Source organism: Muscardinus avellanarius, assembly GCF_963383645.1.
Source record: "Muscardinus avellanarius genome assembly, chromosome: 2".
In the NCBI taxonomy this organism is placed as follows: Eukaryota; Metazoa; Chordata; class Mammalia; order Rodentia; family Gliridae; genus Muscardinus; species Muscardinus avellanarius.
Window position 1 is genome coordinate 142,941,378 of NC_137787.1, and position 27,409 is coordinate 142,968,786.

The window sequence follows — 27,409 nt, forward strand, 5'->3', positions numbered from 1 at the left end:
TGATGGTCTGTAGCTGATCACTGCAGGTCCTTGTTTGTTTTCTTTTTCATCTCTGGAGTAAGGGGCTGTGAGGCAAGATGGTGCTGCCTCAGTTCCTACCGCTGCAAGGTGGGCGGGTTTTCTTTTTTGCTCTCTGACCGGTCTTCTAAACTTCTTTTAATCTGTCCCTTGTATCTGTCATTTTTATTCCTCTACTGATACTATATATATATTTTTTTTTTGGTGGTACTGGGGTTCCTGGAAGCCCTCCTTCCTCCGGGCTACACTCCCAGACCTATTTTATATTTTTGAAACAGGGTCTCTTACACCAGCACGGCTGGCTTCGAACCTGCGCGATCCTCCTGTCTCCGCCTCCCAAGCGCGGGGATTACAAGCGTGCGCCACCACGCCCGGCTCTACTGATACTATTTTTTGGCTTTGTAGAATACTATTATTGAGGCAATGGAGATTGGGCGTCAGCAGGACTGGTATGTGTTGCTTTCTTCAGTTGCCATCCTGGAAGTCAGATTATATCTTTCTTTTGGATAGTTCTTTTTATCAGTAAGAAATGATCATCTTTGTTTCTTCAGATAAGTTTTGGCTTAAAGTCTGCTGTGTCAGATATAAGAGTATCCATTCCTGGTTGTCTTCTGTCTCATTAAAAAAATTTTTTTTATTGGTGCATTGTAGATCTTAATGGGATAAAAGATGGTGTCTCATTTTGCATGGAAATTTTTTTCATTCTTTCACCCTCAGTTTATGAATCTCTTTCCCTTAAAGGCATTTCTTGCATGAAGCATATAGTGGGATTATTAGTTTTAATCTAATTTATTAGTTAATGTATTTTAACCATGGAGTTGAGGCCATTGATGATCCGTGTTATTATGGAGAGATGATTTTTGTTTCTGGTCATTTTTTTCGGTGGGGCTGGGATGGAACCCAGGGGCATTTGACATCTGAGCGACACCCCAAGCCCTACTTTAAAAAAAAAAAATTCTTCTTCTTCTTCTTCTTCTTCTTCTTCTTCTTCTTCTTCTTCTTCTTCTTCTTCTTCTTCTTCTTCTTCTTCTTCTTCTTCTTTTTCTTCTTCTTCTTCTTCTTTTTGGTGGTACTGGGGTTCCTGGAAACCCTTCTACCTCCGGGCTACACTTCCAGACCTATTTTATACTTTTTTATTTGGAAACAGGGTCTCTTAAGTCAGCACAGCTGGCTTCAAACCTGTGCGATCTTCCTGTCTCTGCCTCCCAAATGTGGGGATTACAAGTGTGCGCTACCACACCCGGCTAATTCTTTATTTTGAAACATGGCCATTTAAATTTCTTTTTTCGTGAGATGTCTATTTAGTTTGCTTGCCCATTTTTTGATTGGATGATTTGTTTTTTTTGTGTGTGTGCATGTGTTGGGTTTCTTGAGTTCTCTGTATATGCAGAAAATTGGAAATTAATCCCATCTTCTCACCCTGCACAAGAGTCAATTCAAGATGGATCAAAGACTTGGAAATTAAACCAGAGACCTTAAACCTCCTTGAAGAAGGCATAGGTCCAACACTGCAACACATAGGCACAGATAAACACTTTCTCAACAAGACCCCAAAGGCACAACAAATTAAAAGGCGAATCAATACGCGGGATTTCATGAAACTGAAGAGCTTCTGTTTAGCAAAGGAAACTGTCAAGAACCTCAATCGGGAGCCAACAGAATGGGAGAAGATTTTTGGTTTAGTTTAAGGTTTGTGAAGTCTTAGTTTGTAAAGCTCCAGGCAGCTTTAATGTTATCTTGTGTGGGGGGAAGAGCTTCGCCTTGCCAATAGACCCAGTGACCCTGTTTGTTTGACCTAAGAGCAGCTTGGGGTCTGTGTTTTATGACGGGTTCCTCTTCTTTTTTGTTGTGTTTAGGAGGAGTGTGTTAGAAATAGCCTGGAGACACTACACAGACTGCACGGACTGTGCGTCACAGCGTCTGTGGTGGGGCGGGCCTTTCAGTGCAATGATTCTCAGTTTCTTGACAACCTGGGATGTCCTTTTTGTAGGTTGGGCTCCTGCTGCCGCCCCTGAGTCATATCAGAAGCTGTACTGTTTTGCAAGGACCGCCTGCTGGCAGTTCTTGGTAGAAGATGCCCCTGGCTCTGGGGTACTGCTGGTGCTTCTCCCCGGGTTACCTCTTGAGGGCACTTTCTGGCCTAAGACAGACCTTTGACTCTGACTTGGTGGTTTTGGTTTGGCAGTGCCAGTGGTGATGTTTGTTAGCATCAGCTTCATGCTGCAATTTGGGATCTAGACTGGATGGACTGTTCTCCAGTACTGTGTAGTTTGGGTGAGTAGGCTTTTCTCAGCACCACTCAAGGCAGATAAACACTGGTGCTGGGGTGGGGGAGGAAGGAGTCTCTGGTTTGGCCTCAGGAACATACCTGGAGGCCGGGGAGCTCCTCAATGCTCCTCTCAGCCCTGCTTATGCTGGGACCTGGTGGGCAGGAGAAATCGGGCGCCTAGTTTTGGGAGGGAGAATGAACCAGGGAGTTCCACTGCTTCTGTGGAACCAAAGGAGAAGGCTAGGGTGCGGGTAGCCCTAATCAGGACACAGGCCTGTGCTACATTTGCCGCCAGAATGATTTGGAGCCATACTGTCCCCTGACTCCAGCGCGGGCTGAAGCTCCTTCTTGGGGTGGGTCTTCTCTGTGCCGGCAGCATAGATTCCAGGGAGCGCTGGCGTCAGGCTCAGGCGCTTCTGGGGAAGCCGCTTTTGTGGAGGTGTTGGGGGGATCCCCACACTGGGAATGTGAGTCCCTCTGGTGTTGTTTAGGAGCTGGCTGGGTTGTGTGTGGCCTTTGTCTGCCTGCCATCTCCACAGCGCACTAGTTTAGGTTGTGATTGCAGCGCTCAATAATCCAGAAAATAGTTTGGGGAAAAGTTCTGTAAGAGCCTGGCCAGGCTGCTCCATCTATCCAATATCCTTTTTCTTTTTCTTTTTCAGTCTTTTCCTTTTCCTTTTTTCCCTTTTCATGTTTTTGGGGGAGTACTGAGGATTGAATCCAGAGGCTTCCTACCTCTGAGCTACACCTCCCCAGCCCTATTTTTTAATTCTTTATTTTGAAACAAGGTCTCACTTAAGTTGTGGAAGGCCTCACTAAATAGCTGAGGCTGGCTGCGAACATGTGATCCTCCTGTCTCAGCCTCCCAAGTACTGGTATTACTATGCCTGGTCCAAATACCCTTTTCTATGCCTCAGAGACTGTTAGCTCTGTTATAGAGGATAGAAGTTGTTCCAGCTTTTCTCGCTGATCTCAGAAAGGCTAAGGGAGGATTCCTTCCCTCGATTTTCTTTTTTTCTGTGGTACCACAGATTGAACCCAGGGGCATTCTACCTCTGAGCTATACCTCCCAGCCCTTTTTTTTTTATTGTTTATTTTGAAACAGGATCTCACCAAGTTGTGGAGAGCCTCAGTAAGTTGCCCTGAACCTGCCATCCTCCTATCTCAACCGCCCAAGTACTGGGATTACCAGCGTGCACCACCACGCAGACTCTTCCCTCAATTTTCTTCGGAGCCCCAGGCTTTGTGTCCACCCTCCCTGCCATCTTCAGCCCTCCCTGATGAGAATTCTGCCTTCTGATTATGGTAACAACAGGAAAACAAAAATAAAGCTCTGTCTTAATACTGTATTATCTGTTGTGTATATGTGTTCTGGGTATTGAGCTCAGGGAAGTTCTACCCCTTAGCTATGCCCCCAGCTATTTTTATTTTGAAACAGGGTCTCACTGAGGTGCTGAGGCCTGCTGTGAATCTGTGATCCTGCTGTTTCAGCCTCCCAAACATTAGGATCACAGGTATATACTACCACTCCTGGCACCATATTAATACTTTTAAAATTATAGATTTAAATAAAAAATTAACAATATTTTACGTTTTAAACACATTAATTCCACATTCTGAAGGACAGACACTTTAACAGTATTGGTTAAAATGGGTATAATATAAAAAATTTAGTAATATGATTATCTGTCACTTTTGTCCCTAGCAGGCCAAATCCTTATCCTTCAGCAAGTTTTATTGGTTTTACCAACTTGAACATTTTGTTTCATTATTTATATTTCCTCTGTTAATTCTCTATTATTGCTCACTTGATGGCCCTTCGTGTCTGATCATTTTAGTTGGTCACACTTAAACAGAATCGTACAGTACCCTTGGGTAGCAAGAAGGGCAACAGAAAGACAAAGGCTTAAAAATTCAGTCATTCTTTATCCATGAAAGTTTGCTCTGAAGGCTGCTGGGATATGTAGTTATTCATCTGAGGATAAATGTTTCATTAGCATATTAAGAGATTGCCTTTTGTCTTTCTGATTCTAGCTTTAAATGACAATTTATGTACCATTGTATGGAAGTCTTAGGGCATAAAGTGGTATTTATTAAGCAAAGCATGCACTGACCACTTAAGTAATAGAGGGGTTGGAGTATGGTTAGTACTGAAAGAAGAGTCAGGCTTCAGCAGTCAGTAAAGACAGGAAAAGATGATACCACAGAAGCATTAAATTTATAAGCTGGAAGAGTATTGGATTTGAAGTTTAATATATATTTTCCTCTTGGAGAAAAGTCTACCTAAGGAGAAATGTCTGTACTGGTTTATTTTTTCCTCTTTTCTCTCTAAAACAGTGTTCTATTTTGGATCATGAATGTAAACTTAGTTTCTTTTCGGTCATTTCTATACCTTATTATTTTTATATATGGATATTACTGTTTGTGTTTTTTCCCCACCATATAGATTTTTAAAAAAAATCTAGGGACAATAAATTTCACTGCTTATTACAGAGTTATTCTTTCATACTACCAACAATTACATTAAATTGACAGGACAATGGATCTATTAAGAAAAGGGACCATTACATCTTCTGAATCCTTTATAACTTCTAAACAAACAATATAGGAAGCTCTCTGTACTGTAAATCTTTATTATGAGAGATGGCCCTCTTTTGTTCCTTCATTTGATGCCCCTTGAATAGGAAGTGGCAATATTATGAGGTATAAGCATCAATACCATACACAACTATGGATTTTCCCCCTGGTGTTCTTGGACAGAACATGAAATAACAAAGGTTTAGAGAGATGAGGATGGTATTGGAAAAGACTGCCAGTCCAAAACATAGACAACAAGTGAAAGATGATGATTTCCATTTTGATTTGTTAATAGAAAAAATTCTTTAATTATTTCCCTAGATTCCTGTACTATTCTAGTGAGTAGGTTGCTCTTTGAGATAAGGGAATTTGCAAAAAAAATCAGGTTTTATTTTATATTTTTGTTGTCCATGCCAAGTGGTACTTTGTGAGCAACTTTTGCTTTGGTCAAGATTCTCTTTCTTATCTTTCTATGTTGGATATTTGTCCTTCATTTCTCCTCCTTGGTTAGCAAGCCCTCTGCTAAGCATGTGTCAGGTGTTGGGTGCCTATCTATAAGCTGGTTTGGGACTTCCCACCTGTAATCAACTGTCAACTGTGTGCCTATTCTCTGGCTCCCCAAGCAACAACTACCTTCTTTATGTTCATCCTATGGCCACCTGGATGCAGGTCTAGCACTTTCTTATCATCTGCTAGATAATCTTTTTACTCAGAAATCCAGTTGACTGAACCAGTTTCACTGAGGGTTTTACAGTGGACACAAAGGAGATGTTCTCACACCAAACAACTGTAACATTTCCACTCCATAAGTCTGTTTCTTAAAAATCATGTTTTATTTTTATATATTTTTATTGGTGCAGCATAATGTAGTTCAGAGTGTTAAGGACGTACATGCATACAACATTTGATGAACTTCCTCTCACCCCTTGTTCCCTCCTTGCTCCTCTTCCCCTTACATGATACTGAGATTGGCATTTATACTCTCACACATGTACATAAGATCAATGGAGGTGCTTCATTTATTAATTCTCCTTCTCCTTTCCCTAAACCACCTTCAATGGTCCACTGGGATATCTCCTCCATTATCTGAAGTCCCTCTGGTAACCTGATTACTACTTAGTTTCTGGATATGAGAGAACATATAACCTTTAGCTTTCTGTGAATGACTAATCTCACTAAACAATGTTCTTCAGGTCCATCCATTTTCCTGCAAATGACCTTTTTTTATTCTTCTTTATTGCTGAGTAGAATTCCATTGTGTGGATATGCCATAATTTTGTAATCCATTCATCTGCTAATGGATACCTAGGTTGCTTCCATAATTTGGCTATTGTGAAATGTGCTGCTATGAACATGGGTATGCATGTGTCACAATGATATTCACAAGTTTATTTTATCTTCATCTGGATAGCAACCAAGGCTCTTGGCCTCCTTCCTTTCCTTCTCTCTATTTCCTGGATTTTCTTTGGGGCAATTAAACAATTTTACCTTCTATCCCAGAAAGCAATGAAAATTACCATACAAGAATTCTTTTTACTAGCTGTGATGGTTAATCTTATGTATTAATTGAGCTAAAGGATGCCCAGATAGCAGGCAAACACTGTTTCTAGCTGCATTTCTGAGGTGCTTCTGGAAGAAATGAGCATTTGAATCAGTGGGATTAGTAAAGAAAATTGTCCTCACCAATCTTTGTTGGTGTATGGGTATCATCCAGTTGATTGAAGGCTTGAAGAAAAGGTGAAGGGAAAGGGAGTTTGCTTTCTTTTTGAGCGGGACATTTATCTTTTCCTGCCCTTGGACATTTGGGTTTCTTGTTTTCAAGTGTTTGGACTTCAACTAAGTTTTACCACCAGTTTTCTAGTTTGTAGAGAGCATATCATATCATGGTTTTTTTTTGCTTTTGTAATCCGGTGGGCCATAATAAATCTGTATTACATTGCACCCTACTGGTTTTGTTTCTCTGGCGAATACTGAGATACCAGCTATTACCAAGATAGTAACTGTCTATCAGCTTCATCCTAATGCCATTCTCTTGACAGATTGTGCCCTTTGCTCTCCAGCTGTCTACTTCCCTTATTTGAGAAAAAATGTGGGAAGTAAAATGGGAAAAGTACATAAGTAAATATGGTTTCTGTTTCCACAAATGATTGCACAGTTCTAGGACATCAGAATATTTCAGTACATTCTAAATATTAATTTTAGAAGAGAGACAAAAAAATTCAAAGAACAAATTTTCTTTTAGTTTTTGGACTTGGATCTTCTCTCCTACTGTGTTCTTTGGGCTTATATAATTTCTTGGCCACCTTTGTCATTTTTACAGATCTTGTCAATATTCTAACTTTTTGACTATTCTTTGCTGAAGCTGGGAGTTGCAAGAAAAACTGCAATTCCTAGAAAAATTACATTTAAATAAGTTTATTTTTTAAGTCTTTTCAAAGAAGCTGAAATAAAAACCTCAAAAAGTTTTGATTCAGTTGCTTTGAATGAAATTACTCAGTTGCTTCTCCTTTTTGTGTTGGGCCATTTGGAGTTGATCTATTTATTCTGGAAATTGAGTTCTCTGCTCAAAATTGTGTGTGTGTGTGTGTGTGTGTGTGTGTGTGTGTGTGTGTGCACGCGCTCGCGTGCGCGCGCGTGTGCACGCTCATTTGTAAGTTGAGGAATATAGGGATGTTAGTTCTTTTTTTTTATCTCTACTGTTATGGTTTCAGAATTATTTTGAGTTTCTTGGTCACTTAAAACATCACCAAAACCTGGTGAGATAGAACCTGCCACCACCTTTAGTAGTCCTCATGATTTGCTGTGAGGCTTGCCCACATCTGCATTTTCCTAAGGACTCAGGCTGGAATTCTGATGCCCAGGTACCTAAAATTTTTCTCCATCCTCAGTGTGAACTTTTGAAGTCCATTCATCCCCAAATTTTAAGAAATACTTTTCCTGGATTTGAATTGAATTCTTTGAAATGACTAATAAAAAATTGGGCTGGAGGTATAGCTGAGAGGTAGAATGCCCCTGTGTTCAATCCACAGCAACACACACACACACACACACACACACACACACACACACACACAAGCATACACCTTGGGCCATACTCTGGAGACCAATGGAAACCCTTGGAAGAACAGAAAAATCTTATAATCAACAACCTGAGACCTACTTCACATACCTTGACATCACCAGCCAAAGAATCACACAGCCTCATGACCAGAAGAACAAGCACATCCACATCCTCATACCTCCCAACACCCACTCCCCTGGGTGCATAGTGGTAGAGGAGAGTGAATGAAACTCAGCAAGGTGACTGGTGAGTCCTCACAGGTTAACTGAAAAAAAATAAAAAAAATGGGTGGGTGGAGGGCACACAGACTGTGACTACACACTGCTCAGGAAACTCTGAAAAATATACCAAGTCTGAAAGCTATAGACCAACCTAGTCGGCTCTGTAGAGAGCTTGGAGTCCACGTTTGCTTTGGTATAGGCCCTAGTGGCACTCGGTGCCCACGCAGGCAGAGAGAGAGAGAGATACTGGGCCAGGGTCCCAATCACTGCAGGAGACCAAATAATTGGGGCTGCAAACTAACATCATTGTTATGGGTTATCGAGCAAGCGAGAATGCTTGGATCATGTTCAAAAGCCTACTGTAATAAGTGGATCTTAAAACAGCTGAAAGTATCCACACAGAACCAAGAGGGAAGCACAGTCTTTTTTTTCTTATTGTTTTTTAAATATACATATTTTTCTCTTCACTTTTTTGTTCTGTCATTTCTTCGTTTTTTATTTTTGCAACTGCTTTGTACTTGTGTATTTGTAGTTTTTTTCAATTCCTTTTGGAAAAATTTCTTTTCTGTTTTCTATTTCCTTCTTTCTCTCTTTCCTCTTTTTTTTTTGTGATATTGGGGATTGAATGTAGGGGCATTCTACCTCTGAGCTTCACTCCTGGCACTATTTTATCTTTTATTTTGAAACAGGGTCTTACTAGGTTTCAGAAGGCCTCACTAAGTAGCTGAGGCTGGCTGCAAACCTGCAATCTTCTTGTCTCAGCCTCCCAAGTCCAAGGATTATTAGCATTTTCCACCACACCCAGCTCTTCTACCTTTCCCCCCCTCTCTTTTGCAGTGCAGAGGATTGAGACTAGAACCCTGTTGAAGGCTGGGTAAGTGCCTTGGCCCAAACTCTCAACCCCCAGTGTAGAAATGCCTTCTCCCAACAACCAGCAGGGGCCAGCCTCGCCCTGCACCTCTTCCCTGGTGCAGCCACTTTGGAAAACAGTATGGAGGAACCTCAGAAGAATAAGAATAAGCCTATTATATGATCCAGCTATACCACTTCTGGGTATCTACCAAAAGAATGGAAATAAAACTACCAGAGTAGTGCGTGTATATCTATGTTTATATCTGCACAATCACAGTAGACAAACTATGGAACCAACTGAGATGTCCATCAACAGATGAATGGATTATAAAACGATGGGATATGTACACAATGGAATTTTACTCAGTCATAAAGCAGAACAAAATTATATCATTTGCAAGGAAATGGATGGAACTGGAGAACATTATGTTGAGTGAGAAGAGCCAGTCACAAAAAGTGAAAAGTTGGATATTTTCCCTAATACGTAGAAGCTGGGGAGAAATTGGAACACACGAGGGACTGCAAGCCAACAAGTATCCATTGTAAGCTTTGTAAGGAGCATGATTGTTAGATTATATGGTAAGAATATATTTATTTTATAAGAAACTACCAATTTCTTCCAAAGCTGTTATAAAAATTTTTCATTTTACTAGTAGTGAATAAGAGTTCCTGTTGCTCCACATCCTTGCCAACATTTGGTGTTATTAGTATTTTTTTGCTACTCTAGTAAGTTCATAGTTGTGTCTCGTTGCTTTCTTTGCCCTTCCTTCTTGATATATTATGTTGAAAATCTCTTCACATGAGTATTTGCCTAAAAGACATACATTTATTATTCTGTTTGGTTTTTAAAAAATATTTCATTATACTGGAAATCTAAACCTTAAAAATAGCCCATGGCCATCTTGAACTCAGACTCTTCTCTAAGTTCAAGAAAGATAGAAAAAGTAGAGGGAATATGAGATGTTTGTAAAGAAATTAGATTGTCAGATATAAAATATAGTAAAGTTAGAGAGGATTGCTGCTGAAAATGAAATGTTAGATAATAGACAATAGTTTTTCCTTTCATAAAATTTCTTATTTATGCTTGGTTGAAGAGTGAACTAGTGCCTTCTGAATGTGTTCTTCTGGTTGTGATGAAATGGAGTTTTATGTGTCATAGCTCCCTGGTGACTTCAGGCCTTAGGTTTTGAGGGGAGTGGTCTTCCTCAATATACAGAAAAGAGCCTTTGTATGCTTTCTCTTTGACTCACTCTACAGAGGGAGTTTGAAAAGCTTCTTGGTCTGTTATCAAATCCCACTTCCACTCTGGTTTCTGAACAATGAGCATCTCTTTATCATAGAGATGTTATTAAGATAAAATGTGATAATTATGTGAAGGTGTTTTAAAAATAAAAAGTGTATTACAAATGAACCAGTTTGCAGGATTGATTTTCTACTTTGGCTTTTCCTTGATTCATATTCACCTAGTTTTGGGGACCTGTAGGGTACAATAGTCATCTAAAGATAACCGGAAGATTTATTTTGTTTCCCAAACTAATCTTATCTTTAAACACCTCATCACTTTATTTTGAGGTCAAATGTACCTCTGGCTACTCAATAGTTTCTTAACAATGAAGAAATCAAGAAATGAAGATATCACTTAACCACAGCTTATTACTTTCTTTGAGAACTTTCAGTTGGTAATGACTTTTAATTTTATTTTTTGAATTTCCTTTCAAATTAAAGGTGTTCTTTGATACTCATCTTTAAATACTTCATTTGAGTTTTTTTTAAAAAGTGTGTTTTCACTTCCACTGACATTATGTACATGTGTGAGGATACCAATGTCCATCTCAATACCCTGTATGGGTAAGGGTGGAGTGGGGAGGGGGCCAGGGAAAGCCCACCAAGTGCTGTGTGCATGGATGTCACTGTCAACATGATTTACATTATGCTATGATACTATAATGCACCTATAAAAGCATATTAAAAATAAAAAAAAACCAAGTCAGAAAGGAACAGGGGTGTAGCTCAGAGGTAGAAAGCCCCTGGGCTCAATCCTCAATAAATAAATAAATATCAAAATAAAAAAGCATTAAAAAGTATGTTTCTGTTTTAATAAGGAAAGAAAAGACATCACAACAACAACAACAACAAGAAGCCCTCAGGTATTATCTTTAAATATTTGTTTTCTATTTATTATCCTTTTAATTTTGGCAAGAAGGTTTCTTCTAAGTTCCTTAGAGTAGGTCTAAAGAATGATTATAATTTAGGATAAAATGCCTTAGAAAGTGACTAGAATAGAAATTCTGTGCTATACATTTTTATTAAACATTTATGATGGCTACTATTTAAGAGAGGAGGCAGCAGCAACAATCTTGTTTTTACTGAATCAATAAAGCTCAATGATTGAAAACATTTCAAGATTGTGTAAAGAAAGTTAGGCCAAATTAATCAGACTTCTGATTACTGTTTAAATAAGCCAATGGGTATTGGCATTTCATGTTGGGCGATTGATCGCTGCAAAACAGCTCCCAATTTGAACTTCCATAACTTTAAAAAATCCTCACTCATCATCAGTTGACTGTTATGAAGGTTTTAGAAGTCTACAATGTCTCTAGATTTTTTTTTTACTTTTGAACAATATTGTGTCTTCGGTAGTTGTGGTTTCAGTTCCAGGGTAGAACTTTTCCTTCCTGGATTGAAAATTTAAGCAGATTATTTACCTAAGATTAGTGACTCATTCTGAGGGCTTCTGGAAACTCTGGATTTTCTCTATCTCAGTGGGAGGTTCCAGCAAGTGGAATTGAGGAAATAAAATTGAACTTGCTTTGAAGTTTCAAGAATACTTTAAAAATTCAATTTTTATGGCTCTTGGAAACCTAATACTTGCCGGGTGTGGTGGCACACACTTGTAATCCCCGCACTTGGGAGGCTGAGACAGGAGGATCATGCAGGTTCGAAGCCAGCTGTGCTGGCTTAAGAAACCCTGTTTCCAAAAATAAAATAGGTCTGGGAGTGCAGAGGTAGAAGAGCTTCCAGGAACCCCAGTACTACCAAAAAAAAAAAAAAAAAAAAAAAAAAAAGAAAGAAGGAAAGGAAGAAAGAAAAAAAGAAAAAAAAGAAACCTAATACTTTAATAATTATTAAATAAACACATTATAATTTTTAATACTTCAATTGTACTGTAGCTACCAGACATGTAGTGATATGAAGGGTCATAAAATGGGCTGTTCCACTAGTAAAAAAATCTTAAGGGGAGGAAGTTAGAAGAAGATGTGGAATTTACATTATTCTGTGCTAGGCCACTGAATGCTATGAAACGTATGGAATGTAGACGGGAATAGAATAATAAATGAATTTGGAAAATATTGGCAATTCCAATCTATATTAAACGGAGTTAGCAAGCCAATGACATATTGGTGCAAACTAAACTAAAATATCTGTAAAAATGTGCACACTCAGGCATATCCAAGAACCAAGCTCAACATCTTCTTTATCTTGCACCATCCTTCGACCAGCTTCTTTTCTTGATTCTTTTTTTTCCAGTTGTAAAATAAGCCAGGCATATAACCTGAGTCCATGAAGTCATCTATATTCCTTCTTTGTTAACTTCACATCTGGCACATATGAGGAAAGGTATCTGCCCCTTCACTTTTTGTGACTGACCACTCTCACAGCATAATATTATCTAGTTCTATCCACTTTCCTGCAAATGACATAGTTTTGTTCTGCTTTATAGCTGAGTAAAATTCTATTGTGTACATATCCCATAGTTTTATAATCCATTCATCTGTTGATGGACATCTCAGTTGGTTCCATAGTTTGGCTGTTGTGCATTATTCTGCTATAAACATAGATATACATGCATACTATAGTAGTCTTTCAGTCCCTTTGGGAAGATACCCAGGAGTGGCCGCACTAATTTGCAGTCTCAGCAATAATGTATCAGAGTTCCTATTTCCTCACATCTCCACTAGCATTTGTTATTGTTTGTATTTTGATGGTTTTTTTAAATTGAAAATTAAAGATACACTTGGCAACTTTTAAAACTTTTCAATATTGACATTAGAGGATAAATTTATGTGTTCTATGGATTTAAATTTTCTTAAGCAAGGTTTTCTATATCAGGAAGTTCTTGTGCATCAAAGACCTTGGTTGTAACAAGCAGAAATATCAGTGGTCCTGAGTGTTTGAAATTTCTATTTGTGGCTGCCTTTTCTAGCATCCTTGTTGCTTTGGGTATTTGACTTTAAACCCATGTTTTCCTCCTTGTTTTAAAGTTTAAAGTTATTCTTCTACTCCATGAGGAATGAAGTATAAGATTGATTATACTGGCTGTACTACTGAGAAATGATGACCTTGTCCCATATACTAAAGGACCTGTGACTGAGAGAACCACTCAACACATCTATTTCCAGGCTGAACAGCAGTGACAGCGATAGGCAGAGGAGATAGGTCAACCAAGAATTCTCTTCCATAGTGGTGGGTGGGAAAAGTGGCTGCTTGCATGGGACCACTGCATGGAAGTCCAGCTGAGAGGGGGCATGGGGTGAACTGCATCCATCATGGTCGTGTGATGAAAATTGTTATTCCTACTCTGTCTTCAGAGTAACTTTGTCTCTGGTCCAGTACATCAAGAGACAAGAAATATGAGGACAGTTTTCCCTAGGTAGAACATTTCTTGCCATTTGTCAATGCTTGTTCAGGGCTTTCTAGAACTAAATATTACAGAATCCTCAAATAAGATCAGATTGCAAACATCTAGTTCTGGCCTTCATAATCTTCAGGAAGTTCAAGTGGTGGAAGTGTTCAGGACTGGAAAAGAATGAGTTCATGATTAGGCACATTATTTACTTGTTTTCTAACTCCTTCAATTTAGCGACCTAGTGATTATTTGAGCCAAGGATTTTTGTCCTTGCAGGTTGGCCTTCCTTGAATGTCCAGGGCCTTGGGGTTGTGCCACTAACAAATGGAAGAGAAAGCTGGAGTGTAGTAGTACATGCCTGTAATTCCAGTACGTGGAAAGCTGAAACAGCAGTATTGCAAGATTGAGGCCAGCCTCAGCAACTTAGTGAGACCCTGTTGCATAACAAAAATGAAAAGAGTTTTGGGGGTAGAATGCCCCTAGAATCAGTTAAATTCAACATACCTATTAGGCACCAATCATAACCTAAACAATGGAGCTGGAGAAGAAAGACACATTAAAAAAAATAGAGGCTCATAGCCCTTTAGTCACATTTCTGAAATCCAAAAAAACACATAACACTGAATTATTTTTTCCATAACTCATCTGGCAGCAAAATTTGAGCTGATGTGAGTCTATTTATATGTATCCTTTATTTATCCCTTTTAGTGTGAATCTTCATATATTTTGCCTAAGGGAGATGAATGGGGTGTTGCCCTAGATCCCACTGGGGATGTTATATAATGTCATTGGTTATGCAGTACATTTCTTTTCTAAGATCCTTAAAAAAAAAAATCACATCTGATCCTAAAGCAAGTTGGGCTTCAGCTTTTTAGAACTGTATTTGTTCAAAACCTGTTTTTCTTGGGAACACCCTGCTTTGAGGGCCGCATTACCCTCCAGGACTAGGACTTCAGCTTCCCTGCCTCTGGTGATTACAAAGAACTTTACAAGTAGTAGCATCCACCTGGATGTCCCTAGAGCAGAGCTCAGGTCTTCCTCTTTCCAGTTATGACCCCATAATTTCCTTAGGCTCTATGAATAACTTTCTTCCTGCACTGAAAATGTTGCTTGACCAAGGACTTACCCCTTTCTCTGTCAGAGAAATGCATCCCTCCCAAGTTTCTCTTTATAGGCATTGTTTAATTTTGGTGTGCTTTGGTTGTTTCTTTCAGTGCTGTAATTAGTCTGTATCCTCCTTAAGTTGCAGGGGACCCATTGAAAATCTTAGGAAAGGAGGCACCCAGGAGTTTTCCACCAGCTCTGGGAGCTTCTCATCTTCAGATAGAGGAGCCTCCTGCAGCCTTAATATAAACATTTCTCAATTTCATTCCCATGGCTCCCTCCTTTCCATATATTCCATGTGGACTAATATTGGCTTGTTTAAAGTTTTGCTTTAACAGACACCACATTCCTTTGCTTCTTTTCTCCCTCCCTTTCCCTTCTCTCCTTCCTTCTGATTGAACCCAGGGCCATTCAACCTCCAAGTTACCTCTCCAGATCTTTTTTATTTTTTGTTTGAAACACATTGCTAAGAGACTTGTGACATTGCTGAGGCTGTCCTTGAACCTGCATTTCTCCTGTTTCATCCACCCAAGTACAGGGATCAGGTTTGTGCCAACCACACCTGGCTTACCTTTCTTTGGTAAAACAAAGCAAGTTCACATCAGAAAAATCTGTGTATAGCCACAGGAGCCAGCCGACAATAGTATGGGTTCCTAAGAGAGGAGTGAGGATGAAAAGAATTCAATTCTGAGAATTTTGTTAGAATATTTAATTCTATCATGGAAGGATTGCCAGTACACTCCTGGGTCAATATCTCTACTGACTGATCCCGGGTTTATCACTCTCGTCCTATTTATACAGCTCCAGGTCAATCAACACTCCTGCCTGTTACCACTTGTGCGTGTAACGGTCAAATCAATCAACCCTCGTGCCATCACCACCTGTGCGCTTAACGGTCAAGTCAGTCAATTACACCTGAGCTTCTCTTAGACCTTGAATTGTCCATGACCCCAAACCTTATTGGCTCTGGGCAAAGGACAATCAGAAGTATTCTTAAAGGGGAAAACCTTAATGGCTCCCCACATATAGTCAGTTCTCTCATGTGAGTGGGATAGATGACTTAGATACCATCATTGCCCTGAAATTTGAGGAGCTATAGCAGAGGCAGTCCCCTTCAGTGTTCTGGCATTTGAAATGAAGTTATTCACTGGAGGGGGGGGGGCTCTCTGAGAGGCTCAAGAAGACTTTTTTTTTTCAGTCCTGGGGATGGAACTCAGAGGCATTCTACCTCTGAGCTACACCCCCAGCCCTATTTTTTATTCATTATTATTATTATTATTTTTGGTGGTACTGGGGTTCCTGGAAGCCCTCCTCCCTCCTGGCTACACTCCCAGACCTATTTTATATTTTTTGAAACAGAGTCTCTTACGTCAGCACGGCTGGCTTCGAACCTGCGCGATCCTCCTGTCTCTGCCTCCCAAGCGCGGGGATTACAAGCGTGCGCCACCACGCCCGGCTTATTCATTATTTTGAAACAGAGTCTCAGTGAGTTGCAAAGGGCCTCACTAAGTAGCTGAGGCTGTCCACAAACCTGCAATCCTCCCGTCTCAGACTCCCAAATGCTGGGATTACAAGCGTGCGCCACCATGCCTGGCAAGACATTTTATATATAGCATGGAGTCGCATGGAGTCCTGTCATGGAAAGTACAATAGCTTTTGTAGGGTTCTTGGCTTCCTTTTGAGAAAAGAACTTCAACATGTACCAGTTAGAGATAAAGGCAGGCCTTTATCTTAGAAAAACTTAGGGAGGGCAAGTCAAGCCATCTTAAAGGGTGGAGAGTGTCCAAACAAGAGCAAGAGGCAAAAAAAAAAAAAAAAAAAAAAAAAAAAAAAAAAAAAAAAGGTCTTTGTGGCTTTTTCAGTTCTTTTATATATAACTTCCATGAGCTGGTGGGTGGGGCCATACAGTGGAGGTGTGGAGTTCCTCTTAATTCTCAGTTTCCCAAATGGGGAGGGATAGTGGGTGGCTGGTGTCCTGACCTTTGTCCTCCTTCTCCTGGACCCTTTGTTTACTAAGTATCTCAGGAATCCCAGGTGGGGAAAGGGGCCCTTGTTACTGAAAGTGTGGGCAACCTACCGGAGTAAAGGGGCCGTTATGATTAAGAGGCCCATTGAGGCTTCTGCCTAAGACACACCCTATAGAAGTTAGAGAGTATGATCTTTTCATATTTTAGAACTATTTTCTCCTGTCCTTCCCAATTTATCTCCTTTTAACCTAAAGTTTTATTTCTTCTATTCTACCTTATCAGTCCCAGATACACTTCTTTTTTTTTTTTTTTTTTTGGTCTGGATGTACATTTTATTTATCCATCAACATTTGAGTTCATGCATTTTCATTTATTTATTTTTATTAGTGCATTGTAATGGGGTAAAAAACTTGTGTAGGCATAAATGTGCACATTACCCAGCCAGCCCCCACCCAGTCCCCACCCCACTCCCTCCCCATCCCTCCCTCCCATGCTTGGTTCAGTGGTTGACTTAGGTATGAATAAGTGCATCATGCCCTTTAAAGCGTTTCCCTCTCCCCACCTCCCATCCCCACAGTTAGGTTGTCTTATTTGCTCCTCTATAGGATCTACTTTTTCACCTGAAGTTCCTCCTATGACCCCATTCACCCTAGCTTTCATATATTAGGGAAAGCAAATATGTTTGTTAGATTTCTGTTATTCTGACAAAAACTTGATATAAACATCTTAAAAGGAGAAAATTTATTTTAGCTCATGGCTTCAAGGGCTCTGGGTCCACAGTCAGTTGGCCTTGTTGCTTTGAGCCAGTGGTGGCACCATTCCTTGAGGACAAAGTGTTGAGCAGGGGGTCTTGCCCCCCTATGGCAGCCAAGAAGCAAAGGCAGAGGAAGGAGCCAGGGCCACAGTGTCCCCCTCACAGGCCCACCCCTGCAATGACCTAAATTCCTTCCCCCAGGCTCTGCCTCCTCATGGTCCTCCCCCCTCAGTAGTGCCACGGGCTTAGGACCAAGTTTTCAACACATAGGTATTAGGGGGATGTTCAAAATCTAAACTAGAATAGCAAATGAGATTTCCTTTTATTATTTAAATTCTCTCTCTCCTTTCCACTTACAAATTTAAACCCACAATCTAATTTCTAATAGAACATTTGGCAAATACTGCTCAGTCATAGAAGAAAAGAAAAGTCCTCTGGTATCTTGTGGCATAGAGATAACCACTTTTTTCCCCTTTTTATTTTGGCCTAGATGCTTACAGTTTTTAATGCTTATTTTTAAAGTGCTCTGGTGTTTAGAGGCCTAGAAACTGTTCATTTCTTTTTCTTTTTTCTTTCCTTCCCAAATTTGCTCAGAAAAGAACCTCTCTCTGATCTGAGCTTGTCCTAAAAAATGTTTCAGTCAATTGATATCAAAGTTGTAGAAGAAAGAATCTCGAATAGTTAACAATCTGATACCCTTTGCTGCTTGGGATCTCTTAGCAGAAACAGCAAGGGCAGCCTGGGGATGTGTGTGCAGCAGGAAGTCATTGTGGGAAGTGGTGACCACCTTGTAGTCAGTGTAGGAAGGAAGGTGGTGGGCACAGAGGGAACTGAGCTCTCTCTTCAAAGACCCTCAAGGTAGGATGTTGGCCAAACTTGCTAATGAACAACTCTGGCATCCCCACCTGTCCCTTGAGCACTTCCAGAGGAGGCAGACACCAATTATTGCCTACTTGAGAGTCTAGTCAAATTTTCTGTGTATTGTATGAGTGTGAGCACCTCGGTTTTGTTGTCTCAGAGAGGAGCTCATTAAAAATGTTATATAACCGAGTGGTATGTGTCTTTTGAGCATTTGTGGCAGGTATGAGAGCAACTTCCACTTAGAAATAAAATACTCTAACCTGGGTGTGGTGGAGCACACTTGTAATTCCAGTACTTGGGAGGCTGAAACAGGAGGTTCAAACCCAGACTCCACAACTTAGTGGGGCTCTTTGCAACTTAGTGAGACCTTGTTTTAAACTAAAAAATAAAATAGTGCTGGGGGTATAGTTCAGAGGTTAAATACCTAGTACAAATAAAATAATGAAAAGTAATAATTCCCTATTAAGATTCTCAAACTTCTTTCTTTTAGCAAAATCACTGCTTAGGCAAAATTGCCAATATGAAATTATAAAGAGATGACTCTGTGACTGGTTTGACTTTTTCCCTTTCTTTATCATTTACTTTGCATCCCAGATAACTAATGAGCATGTGGTGATAAAAATGCTGCTGTGTCTTTTCTTTCCTGTCTACCATGGAGGGTGTTAAGTGAGGAACTGACATGAGGGTGTCCGAGAAGTTTTCAAAGGAGTAGGATGTGCTAACTTGTAGGGTGGAAAGCTTTTATGTTATGGATTTTTCCTCACTGAAGATTTACTTAGGGTGTGCTAATGTATTTTTGTATATATCTATAAGTATGTATCAAGCACCTGTAATATATATGATAAATATAATAAATGTGTCAAAATGCTCATGTCATAGAATGACTTATGACTAATTGTTGTACTGTAAATTTTTCTCCATAATGTTATTGGTGGTAGCTGGCAGATATATGTGTATAAATATTTATATAAATTATAAACAAATTAAAATGTATGAATAAAATATATGTGAAAATTTTATAAGTATATAAAACATATATGACCGGCGGCAGCAGCAGCGAATTCACCGAGTCCAGTACAGCTACATCTGCGAACTCAAGAACAGTGAGTCAAATTGCGGGCCACAGAGGAGAAATCCCAGCACTGTACTCCCTGGGACTTGACCCAGTGGGGGAGGGGCGGTGGCAGAGATATCATACCATAGGAGAACGCCCAACCTGGTACCCCCCATAGTTTAAAGCAGCCTCTATCGACTCCCTGGGTCGGAGACTCTGTGATACAACCCAGTAAAGGAGTAGTGGGGTCTGAGATACTACAGATTCGAGATCCAGAGCACCTTAAGTGAAGTCATAGTGACCCAAGGGAAGAACCCAGAGAAGGCACAAACTTCCAAAATCATGGGAAAGAGGAATAACACTGGAGCAATGAATGCCCACAACCCCACAACATCAGAACCCGATAAAACAGAAATTCAGAGCTTTCTAGAAGATCAGATTAGGAAAATAACTGTAGAAATAATAGAGGTGCTTCGAAAAGAACTTACAGAGAGCCAAAAAGAGATAAAGGATGCAATTAATGAAGTAAAGGCCTCAATTCAAAGTACAAACAACCGATTAGACCACATGGAGAATAGAATCTCGCTCTTAGAAGATGATCATTCCAAAAATGAACGCATAGTTTCTAATCTAGAAAAAAATATCCGACAGCAGGAATCTGACATTGAAGAAATATGGGCCCATTTTAAGAGAGCTAACCTAAGAATAATTGGAATAGAGGAGGGAAAAGAAGGTGAAACCAAAGGGATCAACAATCTCTTCAAGGAAGTAATAGCAGAAAATTTTCCAAACAGAGCAAGAGGTCAATACACAGATCCAGGAAACTTACAGATTTCCCTTTAGACAGGATCGGAGAAGAGGATCCCCATGCCACATAATTGTCAAAATGACCAATGTGGAAGCCAAGCAGAAAATCTTAAAGGCAACAAAAACAAAGTGCCAAGTGACATTCAGAGGCAAACCAATTAGAATCACTCCAGACTTCCCAAACCAAGTCATGAGAGCCAGAAGGGCTTGAAGTATATTCCAAACTCTGAAAGAAAACAACTTCCAGCCCCAAATTTTCTACCCAGCAAAACTTTCTATCAAATTAGATGGAAAAATAAGAAGCTTCCATGACAAACAGAAACTGTAGGAATTTATGTCTTCAAAACCAGCGCTAGAGAAAATACTCAAAGAGATTAACTACAAAGAAGAAATAGGTAACACACACCAGAACCAGAGAAACAAGATTTTCCATCCAACAGACAACTAAAATTGGTTATCTGTGGAGATTCATTATTTATGTTAGTCTTTTACCTATCTCTAAATTGTATTGTTTGCCTTTATTGTTAATTTTTAGGATTTCTAGTTGGAATATTAATATACTTTCAGATATAGCATTTGGAAATATTTTATCCAATTCTATTAGTAACTTTTAACTCTGTTTACATTGTCTTTGGATATACAATATTTTTTTTATTTTTTAGGGAGTTTGTATACTCCTCTGTTGCCTGTGCCATTGAAATCATATCCAAGAAATCACTGCCAATTTCAATCTTGTGAGGTTTTATGACCCAGATTTTCTTCTAAAAGTTTATAGTCTTAAGATTTATATTTAGGTCTTTTATCTATTTTGAGTTAATATTTGTTATGGGATTAGGTAAGGGTCCAATTTTATTCTTTTCCATGTAATTATTATTTTTTAACAATATTTAGTTAAAAGATTAATATTTCCACCACCAAATGTTCGTGGAAACCTTGTCAAAAATAACTTGACAATATAGGGAAGAATTTAGCTCTAGGCTTGTATTTAACTCCAATGGTTTATATATCTGCCTTTAGAACAGTACTACACTGTTTCAATTATTGTAGCTTTATATGGTTTGAAATCAGAAAATATATATCTTCTAGCTTTGTTCTTTTTCAAGATTGTTTTGGGTATCTAGAATCCATATTCCATATTAGGATAGATTTTTTCTGAAAAATAAATATATAAATATATGATAGTTTCACCTAAAAAAAGAAAGAAAAAATATTCTCTGGTAAGAAAGAAAGCAAAAAGAAATATTGAAATGTTATCTTTAAGTCATCAAAAGCTTGGTATCAGACAAATGAAACTGTTATTCATTTTTAATTTTAGATAAATTGCTATAATACTACATGTCAACCACTAAGCCAAGCATGGGAAGGAGGAATGGGGAGAGAATGGGGTGGGGATCGGGTGGGGGCTGACTGGGTGATGTGTGCATGTATGTCTACAAAAGTTTGTATCCCACTATGATGTATGAATACAGTGCACCAATAAAAAAACATATAAATTATGTTATATAAAATATATATTTTTTTGTGAACATAGACCTATATATATATATATGTGTGTGTGTGTGTGTGTGTGTGTGTGTGTGTGTGTGTGTGTGTGTGTATAGATAAAATTGAAGCCTTTGGCAATTATCCCCCAAAGATCCAGAAGGGTGCTAATTTGTAGATGGTTACTGATTCATTCAGGGTAATTCTCCAAACCTGCTTACAATTTGGCATGTACATTCCCCTTCTTGATTTCCAGCAGGTGTTTGTTAAGGAAGAAATGCTTCTACCTGACAACTTGCCTTGCACAAATTTGAGTCTCATGGCCTGATCTTGAATTGCTCTAGCGAGTTAAATAACATGTTGTCACCCAGTGGAATGGTCAGTATCTCTGGGAGATGGTCCAGGTGTTCTTTGAATAGATATGGATGGAATGTTTTCATCTTATTACAAGAATGAGAAGCAGTGTCACAGTCTCATCTTACAAGGTGATCTGTCTCAACTAAGGATTCTTTTTCCCCCTGAGATAATAGACAAAAGCTAAAATTTTAGGAGCTTCTTAAAATGGATTATTTTTAGCCTTTCTGAAACAAAGAATGTGCAATGATTTAAAAAAATTATTTGTTCATCTGAACAGGGAGCCATTTTATTCTGTTTGGAAACATTCTCTGGCAAGCCATTTGTGTTTTGTATTCTCTCAGGATTGCTGTAGATTATGATCATAGGCTTATGCTGATGAACCTTTACAAAACACAGCCAAGGGCTTAGCAATTAAGATTTTAATTTTAGCCAACTTGATTGTTCTCCTTCACTTAAAACTTTGAAGAAGTGCCTCTAGTGAAGAGAAAATGTTATTAACTTTTCCTCCTTTTTTATTCACCAATAGCATGCATCAAACTACTCATGTCACAGAATGACTTTTTATTGTTATAGTATGAATGTCTCCATAATTTTATTGCTGGTGGTTTGTATACAGCAGGTGTTCATTGTTTCTTATCAACTGATTACACTATCTAACAATATTTGTTTCCTTTTTCTCTTATTACAATATCACTCTGATCTTCTATTTAAAAATTTAAATATATCTACTGAGATGTAATTTACATATAAAACAATCTACTCATTTAAACTGTGCAGTTTAGTTATTTTTAGTATATTCACAGTTGTGCAAACATTACTACTATCTATTTGGGGAACATTTGCATCATCCTTGTGCACATTAGCAATCACCTCTTATTTCCACCCCCCCACCCCCCCAAGCCCTAGGAAATCTCTGATGTACTTTCTGTTTCTGTAGATTTGCCTATTATGAATATTTCATAATGAATAGGCTCATATAACATGTGATTATTTGTGACTGACTTCTTTCACTTAGCATAGTAATGTCTATAAGGTTCATTCATATTGGGGTGAATGACAAGATCTCCTTTCAAAGCCAAGTAGTATTTTATATGGTATTTTCTTTACTTATACATCTGCTGATGAACATTTAGATGGATTCTTACCTTTGCTATGTGGACTGCTGCAATGAACTGATTTCATTCTTTGGACATGCTCACAGAAGTGTAGCCGCAGAATCGTCTGCTAGTTCTATTTTTAGTCTTTCAAGGACTCTCCATACTGTTTTCCATATTGGCTGCACTAACTTACATTCCCATCACAGTGTGTAAGTGCTTTCTCTTCTCTACACACTCTCTTTACTAATAGCTAACCTAACATGTCTGAAGCAATATTTCATTGTGATGTTAATTTATATTTATGTTATGAACAGTGATTTTGAAAGTTTTTATATACCTGTTGGCTATTTATATGGTTTTTAAAATCTGTTTAAGTCCTTTGTCTGTTATTAAAATTGGGTTGTTTTCTTACCATTGAGTTTCTTAAGTTCCAAATGTCTTATCAGGTGTATATTTTGCAAATTCTTTCTCCCATTCTGTAGGTTGCTTTTTACTTTGTTTACTACTTTCTTTGTTATCAAGAAGGTATGTGTGTGTAACTGGGGAGTGAACCCAGGAGCATTCTACCTTCAAGCTATGCCCTGAGCTTTTAAAAATTTTTTTGTTTTGAAACAGGGTCTTACTAGGTTGCTGAGAGTTTCATTTTGCTGCTGAGGCTGGCCTCAAATCTGCTACTTTCCGGTCTCAGCCTCCCAATTACTGGGATTACAGGTCTGTTACTACCAAGCCCAGGCAGCTTTTTTTTTGTTTTGGTGTATTCCCACTTGTCTGTGTTTGCATTTGTTGCCTGTTTTAGGAGGATAATATTTTAAAAAAATGTTGCCTAGACAAATTTGTAGCACTTTCCCTTTGTGTTTTCTTACAGGAGTATTATAGTTTCAGGTCTTAACTTTTAAGTATTTCATCCATTCCGAGTTGATTTTTATATTTGGCATGAGGGAGGATCCTGTACTTTTCTTTTGCATGTAGGTGCTGAGTTTTACTAACACTGTTTGTTGAAGAGACAGCATTTTTTCCATTGTGTTTTCTTGGCTCCTTTGTTGACCAATTGACAAGAAGTTTGTAGATTTATTTTTGGGTTCTTTGTTCCATTCCATTGGTTTGTATTTCTATTTTTGTGCAAGTTACATGCTGCTTTGATTATGATAGTCTTATAATATATTTTGAAATCAGTGTGATACTTCCAGCTTTGTTTTATTTGCTGACAATTGCTTTGTTATTTATATTTTGTGCATCCTTACAAATTTCAGATTTGTCTTCCCATTTCTGTGAAAAATGTTCTTGGTATTTTGATAGGAATCACATTGAATCTGTAGACAACTGTGGGTAGTATAAATATTTCACTTTAAAACATGAATTCTTATGGTTCATGAATATAAGGCATCTTTCCATTTATTTGTGCCTTCAATTTCTTTTATCAGTACTTGATAGTTTTCAGTATAAAGGGATTCTGTCTTTGTGGTTAAATTTATTTATTTTTTGAAGCTATTATAAGTGAGATTCTTTCATTGAGTTATCTTTTGGATGGCTTGTTATTAGTATATAGAAACACTATTCACTTTTTGTATGCTGATTTTCTTATCCTACCATTTTACTAAATTCATTTATTAGTTCTAAAAGGTTCTCTGAGTATATATGTATGTGTTTATATGGAGGTTTTTTAATATAAGATATGCCATCTGCAAACATAGACATTTTTACCTATTCCTTTCTGATTTAGATACTATATATTTAGCTTATTTATTGCCTCGTTTCTCCAGATAAGACTTCCAGTACTATGTTGAACAGCAGTGGCAAGAGTAAGCGTCCTTGTTCCTTAAGTCGCTAGACATTTGATTTATTTTCATTTTCTGGCTGTTATCATTAACATTGCTGTGAGCTTCAATTGTAGCTCAGTTTTTTGTTTGTTTCTTTGTTTTTTGCAGTACTGGGGATGGAACCCAGGGGAATTCTACCTCCAAGCTATTCCCCCAGCCCTATTTATTATTCTTTATTTTGAAACAGGGTCTCACTAAGTCACAAAGGGCCTCACTAAGTAGCTGAGGCTGTTTGTGAATTGCGATCCTCTTATCTCAGCCTCCCAAGTACTGGGATTACAAGTGTGCACCACCATACCTGGCTCAATTATAGCTCAGTTTTAATGAGAATCTACACTTTCCTTTCTCTTAGGTGGATACCTAGGAGTGGAGTATCTGGTCATATGGCAGCTCTGGCAGCTCTGTGTTTAACTATTTGAAGAAATACCACAATGTTTTCCATAGTGACTTGCACCATCTTACAGTCTCCCCAGCAATGCACACAGGTTCTGGTTTTTTCACATGCTCACAATGCTTGTAATTATCTGCCTTTTTGATTATATCCTTCCAAATGGTTGTGAAATATGATCTCATTTTGGTTTTGATTTGCATTTCCTTGATGGCTAATGATGCTGAGCATTTTCTAATGCATTGCATTGTCTATTTTTACAGCTTCTTTGGAAAAGTGTATATTTAGATTCTTTGCTCAGTTATTAATTGGACCATTTGCCTTTTTTTAATTGCAAGGGTTCTTTAATGCATTTTATATTTAAACCTCTGACCAGATATATGATTTTCAAATATGTTCTTTCATTCAGTGAGTTGTATTTTCACTTTCTTGATCACCTCCTTTAGAACACAAAAGATTGATATTTGATAAAGCCTACTTTATCTTTTGTTGCTTTTGTTTCTGGTATTTTATTTTGACATAATTATAGAGCTCATGCTGTGGCTGAGCCATATCAAAAGAAAGACTTCTCAATTGTTTAATCATTAAAACCTATTTGAGTGGGATTGAGAATAGATTTAACTGTAAGTAACATTCTGATTCAGATGAGGCTTTTTTTTCCAGAAATCCTCCCTCTTTCTGTACCTGCTTTTGAGTGCTCTGGTTGCATCTCCTTGTTCACTTCTGATTCTAGCTGTGATAGTTCCATGTGAAGTTTTGGGGCCCCTAGAATAGGCAGCATCCCAATCAAAGAGAGGGGCCCCAGAAAACCCACAAATACAGGTGGAAGAGCAGAGGATTCTCACTCTAGGAAAGCCATCAGCCAGCAGGGAATGGGAGCCTGTGGAGATATCTTCAACCTCTCTGCCTTTATGCAAACCCAGTTCTGGAGGTGAACAGTTACCTGTGTATCCTGTCTCATGGCTCCCTTGCTTCCTTATTTCTGTCCCCTGGAGAGCTTTTGAATACATCACTTGTTCTTCTTTCCTTATGCCAGAAAATGACACCTACATGATGGCTTCCTTTTGGATACATATGTGAATTGATTCTTTGTTGAATTCTTTTGAGCTTCCCCAGTTTCCTGATTCTTCTATATACAGTTTCCACCCCAAAGAGAGTCTACTCCACAGGCTTAGGGTTAGGACCTTCTCCTTGTTAGGGGGATATTGAAGGGACACTACAAAATGTCTCCAGTCCAGCTTCCTTCAGCCATGTCCACTCTTCCTCCAGCACAGTCTTCCTATTAATTGCTGTTCCTTCCATTTAAGACTGCCAGATTTTGTACACAGAGACAGGACATTCAGATAAATCTGAATTTTAGATAAACAATGAGTTCTTTTTTGATATAAGTAAATCCCATGTATTTTATATGGAAATCCCATCCTTATGTTTTTGTGTTTCTCTCCAATAGCACACCAAGGACAGATCAGCAAGGAGCCCACCCAGTGAGAGAATCAAATGCAATTACCCTTTGCAGTGGGCAAGCAGAATGCTTCTCTTGGCTGGCTCCTTGCTTAACTTGGGATGAGAAACATGGGGAGGGTTGTAATTATAAGAAAGGATGGGCAGTTTATTACCCAGCTTTTTGTCACTGTAACCAAAATATCTGAAAAGAACAACTTAGATGAGGAGGGGTTCACTTTGTCTTACTCTTTCAAAAATTTTAATTTATAGTCGGCCGGCTCCATCGCTGTGGTTCTGAGGTGAGGTAGAACATCGTGGTAGAAATGCATGGTGGAGGAAAGCTGGTCAGCTCATGGCAACAGGGAAGGAAAAGATGGGGCCTTCAGGAATAGACCCTTCCAAGGAACATCACCATCTACTTTCTCCATATAGGTCCCATGGCCCAAGGGTGCATTCATCTATAAGTGGATTAATCCACTGATAAGGCAGAGCCCTAATGACCCAAACACTTCCCCAAAGCCCACCTCTGAACACATGAGGCTTTGGGGGACATTTTAGACCAAAACCATAGCATGTAGTGAATTTTGTGGGCAGTCCTATGAATGTGTTCTGCCCCTATTGTGCATTCTGAGATGTGTTCTTGGCCTCAGGTT

General features: G+C 38.8%; 1 pseudogene across 1 annotated transcript in view; it reads right to left on the reverse strand.

The window, feature by feature from the left end:
• Positions 1 to 2,544: 2,544 nt before the first annotated feature.
• LOC308279860 (glyceraldehyde-3-phosphate dehydrogenase-like) overlaps positions 2,545 to 27,409 on the reverse strand; it is a 146,812-nt pseudogene continuing 121,947 nt past the window's right edge. Inside the window, exon 6 of the transcript in view lies at positions 2,545 to 2,746. The product of the transcript in view is annotated as a glyceraldehyde-3-phosphate dehydrogenase-like (transcript). The remainder of the gene's footprint in view (positions 2,747 to 27,409) is intronic.